We start from the raw sequence: 9,227 nt of genomic DNA, 5'->3' as shown, positions 1-9,227 counted from the left end.
TTGTTTCCTCTATTCCACCAGCTCAATCCATTAGATCTAAACCTAGCAAGCAAGTTCAATCTCATAATACCTCTCGTGGCTGCGGCAGGTCACAATATTTTTCTCTACAGTCGCCATCGTGTTGAAATTGTGGAAATAATCATCTGTGCAAATGCAGATTAGAAAAAGGATTAGTGGTCTGTTTTGGATGTGGAGAAATAGGCCACAAGAAGCCTGTTTACCCAATGAAGAATGTTACATGCTATGCTTGTGGTGTTGCTGGCCACATAAAGCATTTCTGCCCTACTCTTACTAGTCAAATGGCGGGGAGTCAAGCTTCCATCCAATAACCAAAGAGTACTCCAACTAAAAAGGAGGAGGTGCCAAAAGCTAAAGGCCGTGCATTTCAGATTACCATGGAGGAGGCACGTGAAGACCCGAATGTTGTGACTGGTACATTTCTTGTCAACTCTAGACCTGCTCACATCTTATTTGATTCTAGTGCCTCAGATTCTTTTGTGTCTCATGAATTTGTGCATTCGTTTCAAATTGCTTGTTATGCACTCGTGCAACCATTTCATGTAGATACTACGGGAAGTATATCATTACTTGCTGCTAAAGTTTATAGTGATTGTGTCATATAAATTGAAGGCTATAATTTTCTTGCTAACCTGATTCCTATATCCTTACCCAACTTTGATATTATTCTTGGCATGGATTGGTTATCAAAGAACCATATAGAACTCTTGTATTATGAATAGATAATACGCATTCCTTTTGAAGGGGAGAATCCTATTTATGTCTACGGTAAACAAAGAATCCTAAAAATAATCTCTTTCCTCAAAGCTCGTAAGTTTATATCGAAAGGGTGTCTTACTTATCTGGCCCACACAGTTGATATCTCAAAAGAGGAGAAGAAAATTGTAAATGACAATCCCATTGTTAATAAATATCCCGATGTTTTTCCCGATAAATTGCCTGGACTACATCCAGATAGGCAAGTAGAATTCTGAATTGATCTTGTACTTGGTGTTGCTCCAATTGCAAAGACTCCTTATCGTCTTGCGCCAGCTGAGTTGAAGGAAATGATGTTCTAACTGCAGGAATTACTTGACAAAGGCTTTATTCGACTGAGTGCCTCTCCCTGGGGTGCTTCGGTATGTTTTGTCAAGAAGAAGGATGGTTCGATGCGAATGTGTATTGATTACCATGAGCTAAATAAGGTAACTATTAAGAACAAGTATCCACTACCTCACATTGATGATTTGTTTGATCAACTTCAGGGTGTTAGCTATTTCTCAAATATTGATTTGAGGTATGGTTATCATCAGTTGAAGTACACGAGCTGGATGTACCGAAGACTGCTTTTCGTACTTTTTATGGGTATTTCAAATTCCTTATCATGCCATTCAGTTTGAAAAATGCTCCTGCTGTATTCATGGATATGATGAATCGAGTATGCTGTCCAATGCTCGATAAATTTGTCATCGTATTCATTGATGATATATTCTATGTCTTAAGCTGATCATGTCATTCATATTCGTGAAATATTAGAACTTTTCAAAAGGAGAAACAATATGCTAAATTCTCCAAATGTGAATTTTGGCTTCGTCAAATTCAATTTCTCGGTCATGTGATTTTTGGTGATGTTAAATCAGTAGATCCTATCAAAATTGAAGCCATTCAGAATTGGGAAGCGCCTCGTAGGGCTTCTGAAATTCGTAGTTTCTTGGGTCTTGCAGGGTATTACCATAGATTCATCAAAGATTTTCCTTGTATAGATGTACCTCTCACAAGTCATACACGAAAGGAAACCAAGTTTGAATGGAGTGAAACGCAAGAAAAAGATTTCCCAACTCTAAAAGATTTTTGACTCACGCTCTGATTTTATCACTCCCAGAAGGTGATAATGATTTTTCTGTGTACAACGATGCTTCAAGATTGGGACTCGGTTGTGTGTTGATGCAGCGTGGTAAAGTAATGCCTTAAGACAACTGAAAGAGTATGAAAAGAATTATCCTACGCATGATCTCGAACTCGCTGCAGTGGTATTTGCCCTAAAATTTTGGAGGCATTATCTTTTTGGTACAAAATGCCAATTGTTTACCGACCACAAAAGTCTCAAGTATATATTCAGTCATCAAACTTTGAATATGAGACAATAACGAGCCATGGAGTTGATCAAAGATTATGACTGTGAAATCCTGTATCATCCTGGAAAGGCTAATCTAGTTGTTGATGCTCTTAGCAGAAAAGTCTATCGTAATAGTATGTGTTATACTATTACTCACACTACAGTAAAGTTCACTATTCTTGATGAACTAGAGAAATGGAAAGTAGAGGCCTTAAAGCCAGAAAATGTGAAGAAAAAAGGGATGATACATTATACTAATGTTTTATTTGATGATCCACGAGGACTGAAGGTATTTAAGAATCAGTTGTGGATTCCAAGGATTGGTGGATTAAGACAGAAGATTTTGGATGAAGCCCATAAGTCTAAGCTGTCAATACTTCATGTTACAAGTAAAATGTACTATGATGTACGGTCTGATTATCGGTGGTCTGGATTAAAGAGAGACATTGGAAGATATGTGCAGGGATGTCTAGTATGCTTTCAAGTCAAAGCAGAGCACCAAAAGCCTTACGAAACTCCAGAAAGTTTTAGTGTTCCTGTGTGGAAATAGGAAGAGCTGTCCATGGATTTTATTACCAAATTGCCAAAGACTGCTAGATAGAATGATAACATTTGGGTACTTATCGATCGGCTGACTAAGAGCGTATATTTTCTTTCCATGCGTGAAACAGCTCCAATGGAGAAATACGTACAAGTATACTTGGATGAAATTATTGCAAGACATGGTGTGCCATTAAAGATTATTTCCGATCGTGATACTCACTTCACTTCTCATTTTTGGGCGAGTATGCAACATGAATTTAGATCTCGAATTGCTCTCAGCACAACTTATCATCCCCAGACAGATGGTCAAACGGAGAGAACGATCCAAGTAGTAGAAGATATGCTTCGTGCATGTGTCTTAGAGTTCGGTGGTAACTGGGATAAATACTTACCTCTTGTCGAATTTCGTATAATAACAGTTACAACACTTCAATCAAAATGTCACCATATGAAGCATTATACGGTCGTAAATGTCATACTCCATTATGTTGGTGTGATATAGGAAAGAAAATCCTTGGAGGCCCTGAAATGATTCAAGACACTGCTGACAAGATTCAAGTCATACGAGAAAGAATGAAAGCGGCCCAGGATCGAAAAAAGTCCTATGCAGAAAAGAGGAGACAACCCATAGAATTCCAGGTGGTAATTTTTTAATGCTGAAGGTATCCCCATGGAAAGGCATTATGCGATTTGGGAAGAAAGGAAAATTGAGTCCCAGATTTGTTGGTCCTTTCAAAATCATCCAGAGAATTGGTAAGCAAGCATACCGCTTGGAATTGCCTGAAGATTTGGTAGGTATTCATGATGTGTTTCATGTAAGTTATCTGCATAAAATTTTGAGCATATATGATGAAACGGTTCCATTATCCGAGGTGAAACTGGATAATAAGTTAAGATATGTAGAAGAGCCTAAAGAGATCGTAAACGAAAGAATGACTGAATTGCATAATAAAGAAGTGGAGTTGGCGCTTGTCAAGTGGAAACACAATCGAGGCCCAAATTATACTTGGGAAAATAAGAATGATACAAGAGCAAAATATTGTTTAAATCGTTGTAATTTCGGGGATGAAATCCTCAAAAGGAGGAGGTATTTGTAACATACACGTTCAATTATCGTCTGAATATTATTAAATAATATATGATTTTGAGTATTGAGTTCTAACAAGATAGTTTTTACGAGATTTGAAGTAAAACTATGTTTAGAATCATTCAGAAAATATTTGAAGTCTTATGAGATTCAGATCAAAAGTCAACTACTGAAAATTTACGAAAATATGAAGTTGGAAATAAGTAAAAATAATGTTATTGAAAGTAGTAGATTATCTCATTAGAAACATTTAGGTGAAAACCTCACTGATATCCGAACTATAACGAAGAAGTTATGACTTACTAAAGTTTCGTGATAGAACCGGCACGACGTCGTATGACGTAAAAAGTGAGTTTTCGATAAACTACTTTTTAGCCAATATGATCTAAATGAAATTTGTAGTATTCGTTAAACTGAGAACTTTCATAAAAAGAACTTCAAAATCTGATTTTGTATGAGGAAGTTATGATTTTTCTAAGATTCGGTATAGCAGTAGACAACTAAAAACTCGAAATAAAGATCGAGTGAATTTGAGCTGACACAACCAAAACAAGAATCGTAGGTCTCATTAATAGTAGTACAATGGTAAAAATACAAATGAAAACGGATGTCAAATGAAGAAGTTATGAATTTTTAACGGACTTTTCCTGTCCCGACCTATTAAAAATATAACTTTAAAAATTAATTCAAACTTAGCCGAAGGAGTCTAAACGAAAGTTGTAGATCATAATTTCACCTACACGTGGATATAAAGAAAATCGAAAACGGAGATCGTCTGCGAAACATATGAATTTTTAAAGTTTATGGCCCATATATCGAGACTAGTCTGAAGAGGTATGCCCCGCGTAGAGGTTTACGCCCAACATTCTCATGGTAGGGCCTCAGATTGACCATGTCGCCCGTTTTCGCATGGTAGCCACGTAGAAGACATGTCGAAGCCACGTGCCCTTCCTTCTGAGAATCAGACGCGTGTCTCGTACGCCCCGCGTACTGCGAGACTACGCCTCGCATGGTGAGGAGCTTCGGACCCCTATAAAAGGCATGCGAGGCTGCCCGATTTTGGTTGCCATTTTTCAATCTCTTTCACTCTAAAACCCCTCTCAAGCCACTTTAAAACCTCCCGAAGCCTAGAAATCATCCGAGACACCCGAAGCAAGTGCCGACGCTCCAAAGACCCGAGAAAATGATATTTTCAAGTTGAAACAACCTTATTTTCAACAAAAATCCCCGGTTTCATCACACAAAGTCATTTTTATAGTCGAAGTGCTGCCTAAATTATCATTTTATCATTCGGTTATTTCACGGTGAGTTAAATATATGCACAACTGTATGTTATGTATTATATGTTCAACGTGCTTTCCCATGTTATTATGATAATGAGCTATACCTTTGACCATAAAGTGTAAGACGTATGCATCACTTGGGTACTGGTATGTAGCCTTTGGCCACAAAGTGTATTGATAAGTTAAAAACTAACTTTAAGATCGATTAGATCTATAAAACAGGTAAAGAAATAAACGAGTAAATAGTAAGAACACAATAATGGATCAAAGATGTCGAATGATTAATAAACAATCGTCAGAAGAGCTCGATAAAGAACTTCTACTGTAGAGGATTCAGGGTTTACAAGAACGATGAAGAAAATCTGTAAAGCTATCGTAATTGCTATCAATCGTTCTCTAAAATTGTTTTCTAGATCGTTAAACTAATATGCATGCAAGCACATTATTATATACTAAACCCTATCAGCTCACGGTTGGACAGGCCCAAACCGGAGTACAAAACATGGACTATTAACCGTGCCCAATGACGCAATACAAAATAAATCTGCTACCCAACAATCTCCCCCTTTGCGTCAAATTGGAGCGAGATCATTACTTCTTGCTTGTGCCAGTAGCAGGAGCCTTCTTCTTTACAGTCTCAAACAGACGCGAGATAAGGGCGAATATCGTCTGTCTGAACCGGATGTACCACTGAATCATGTCGTCAAAGTATTTGATATCATCCGCTGTATTTTCTTTGCATCTGTGGATGATCCCCAGCACGTGCTCAAGACAAGCAGTGGTATAAAGATGTTTATCAGCTAAGGCAAAGAGACATTTCTGTCCTTCACTCCTAGTGAACATGACCGAGTTTCTCCTTGGGTCAATCTTTCCCATCTTCATCTGGTTTAGATCACTGGCCGAGCCAACAGGAGAGATCTTCGGTTTCTTCTTGAAGACAGTGGCAACCTCCTGATCCATCAGTGCGACCTCCATAATGTAGCACACCAACATCCTTTTAAGATGGTCAATGATCGGACCATATTCAGCTTCATTAGTCAGAAGGATGTTGTGCAGAACGATCCAGTCATGGGGGTTGATGTTCGGTAGATCTGCTAAAGAAATTGCATGTTCGGTTTTTGCAGATCCCCTGAGCACTTTGAACCGAACGTTGATAAATCTCCCTTCAGTATATGGATTTAGAACCCGAACGTAGATGATCTTTTGAGCGCTCCAGGTTTAGTACTGGGGTTGAGCGGCCTTCAGATAGAACTCAATCAATTCCCGATCAACCTCCGGATGAGGATGAGGAAACTCAGCAACATTGGCGAAGGCGTGAAAGATGAACCCCTTTCGGGTTAAGGGCATGTCGAACTGAGAGTCGACGGAGTTGTAGCAGTCAAAGGAGATTACCGGTTCAAGCCATAAGATACTCGGAGTATCGATTGCCTCCTTTATCATCCTCTCTCGAGTCCAAGCAGGAAACATAGTTTTCCTACTCTCGAGGAGGTTGTGGGCTTCTTTCTTTTTGCGTTCAACTTCTTCAGCTTCTCTCACCACACGAACATTATCATCTTCAGCATTGCGACGACTTTTGCGTTTAAGCAAGTCGGCAATGGATTCTTGATCATCTTCCTCTTCATCCTCAGCAAGTTTCTTGCCTTTGTCCTTCACACCCGAACCAGAGGCTTGGCCTGTAGGAGGAGGTTCGGTTGTGTGAGTTTCCTTTGAGGAATGAGGTGGTTGCGATCCGGACTCCTTTTCTCCCCCTTGTTTCGGAGTCGACACGAAACTGGGTAGCCCTTCAATTTTACTTAGCAGATCCAGGGCAGGAGCAAGTTTCTCTGCAAGGGTACGCCTCACAGAATGGTTCAGGATCGGATCGTGCACTTCAAGGATGTTGGATATAGCTGAGTGTACATCCGAAACACATGCCCTGATTACCTCCCGTTCGGATCGAAGAGTGTCAAGTTGTTGTTGAGAATTTGAAAGTTGAGCACTCTTGACCTTTAGGGCAGTGGTCTTCCTTGCTAGAGCATCCATCAACGAGTTTTCAGCGGCCAAATCCTCTTGGAGTTTAGAGAGGCGCTCGTCGATAGAGGCACGAAGGGCAGAGTAGTCGTCACTGAGCGATTGGCGAAGTACGGCAAATGACTTCAACTCCGTGGAGACAAACGTGGCCAACTGTTGAACAATTGGTTCCAACGTTGTCTTGGTAGCAGTGGCACTCTCCTGCACAGATTGTAACAGGGTAGAGGCGTCAGAGAATAGTTTATCGACTTTTTCGATCGCTGCCTCACAAGCTTTCGTCAGGGCATCTATGGCGGCAGTGGCAGAAGCGACCGAATCTTGCTGAGCCCTGGAGAAGGCATCAACAATCTTCTGAAGAGCGGCTTCAGAGAGAGATGATTGAGATTTGGAGGATAAGGCAATGAGCAAGTCGACCTTCTCATGCAGCTCCTTAAGGTGCTTCTTTGTTACCGGAGCATCCTCATCATCGTCGCTTTGCACCTGAAACGGACTGTAATAGACCGAATCAAATGTCATGTTCTCCCTGCCAAGGAAAGGGTTATCTCCGTCAGAGGCATGACCGGGAGATGGTGGTAGTGGTGAAGTTTGTGGTGTTGTGGTATGAGTAGGGTCAGGTTGAGTTTGAGCAGGGGTAGGTTCGGGTGGTGTTTGAGTGGGGGTAGGTTCGGGTGGTTGTTGGGTTTCGGCTGTGTGTCTGGGTTCGGTTGCTGGCGGTGGTTCGGGTGCATCGGTATGAACCCCCATATCAGATACGTTGGTTGTAACCTTTGCAGTAGATGTTGTTGTTGCATCGGTGAAAATGGGTGGTGGTATAGGGAATGAGGTGTTGGGAATATGGGTAGTGGGGTTTATGGTGGGAATGGAAGTAGGAATTGTTTGAGTAGGAGAGGGAAGAGGAGAGGTATGGATTTGCATTTCAGGGGTAGGTGATCTGGGTGGTGTGTTGCCCCTTGGAGGTGTGTTGCCTCTCGGAGAGTCGCCCGAATCCGAACTCTCACCCTCCGACTCACTGGAAGAGGAAGCGATAATCAGCTTTCGCTTCGGTTGAGTCTTTCGCCTCTTCTGCTGCGGGGACTGAGCAGCTTTAGTGGCTTTCCTCTTTTTAGGAGAAGGGCCTTTAGCCCCTTTGGCCACCTGTTTCCCTTTGTCTGCCTTTTTGCCTCTATGAACAGGCTTATCAGCATCGTGAATTGACTTGAGCATCTCCGGCGTGAGATCCCTCGGACCAGACTTCTTGAACTCCTTGTAGGTCCGGATGATTCTGCTGTCAGCTGGAACATCAGCGTACATGGTTTCCGGGATGGAACCATTGAAAGGGAATTTCGATGCATCTGAGACGATGATCTTCGTGGTATGGAATGTACCAATCGAAGACATCGGTGCGCCGGCAACAGTGGGGACATTGTTCTTATGCATCGCCTACTTAGCGATCAAGGTCCAAAACCGGGCATACGACACCTCAGAATGTCGTGAAGAAGAAGATAAACTCTGGATGAGTTGTTGTCAGAGAACCAACCCATAGTCGACGTTGACGTCGTTGTAAACTCCGTACAGAATGGACATGAATAGTCGACTGGAGCCATCTGAACCTGAGCTCCTTTTTGAGAGACCCTTGAAAAGTACAGTGAACAGTCCGTTCCACTGTGGCGGCAAACACGATTTCTTGAACTTAGCGACGGAAGTTAGCACCTCCGTGTACCCCATATTATAGAACATGTTGAAGAGATGCCCCATCGGAATAGTCTCCGGATTAACCCTTGAAGGGTCAGCTTCAAACCCTAGCAGTGAGCCAAATCGTTGCTTGGAAATAGAAGCTTTGTGATCAGAAACCTCGAAGAAGATCCTATCGACCACTTTATCATAGTGTGCAGTCGCATAAATCTGCGATAAGAGCTCCATGGGCACTAATTCCACCCTCGAAAGTGCAGGTGCTATTGGTGAATACTTCAAGCACTCGATGATTGGGAACATGTAGGAGTCATATGCCTGAGGGGTTAAATCGATTACGAGACACTGTTGAGGGCGAATGGGAAGGATGTGAGAAGTAGCGTGAACGGAGGATGAATCTGCCATTGTTGAAGATGGGAAGAAGATGATGAACAGTAAGGGTTCAGGAAATTCTTTTGCTCTGGGAATTTTGATCGCAGTAAAGAGGTAAATGGTAGATGCTAACACCTTTTTATAGTGGATT

The sequence above is a fragment of the Lactuca sativa genome, chromosome 9 (genome assembly GCF_002870075.4).
Source record: "Lactuca sativa cultivar Salinas chromosome 9, Lsat_Salinas_v11, whole genome shotgun sequence".
Taxonomy (NCBI): Eukaryota; Viridiplantae; Streptophyta; class Magnoliopsida; order Asterales; family Asteraceae; genus Lactuca; species Lactuca sativa.
The sequence above is the reverse complement of the archived record's forward strand: the minus strand, read 5'-3'. Positions refer to the sequence as shown.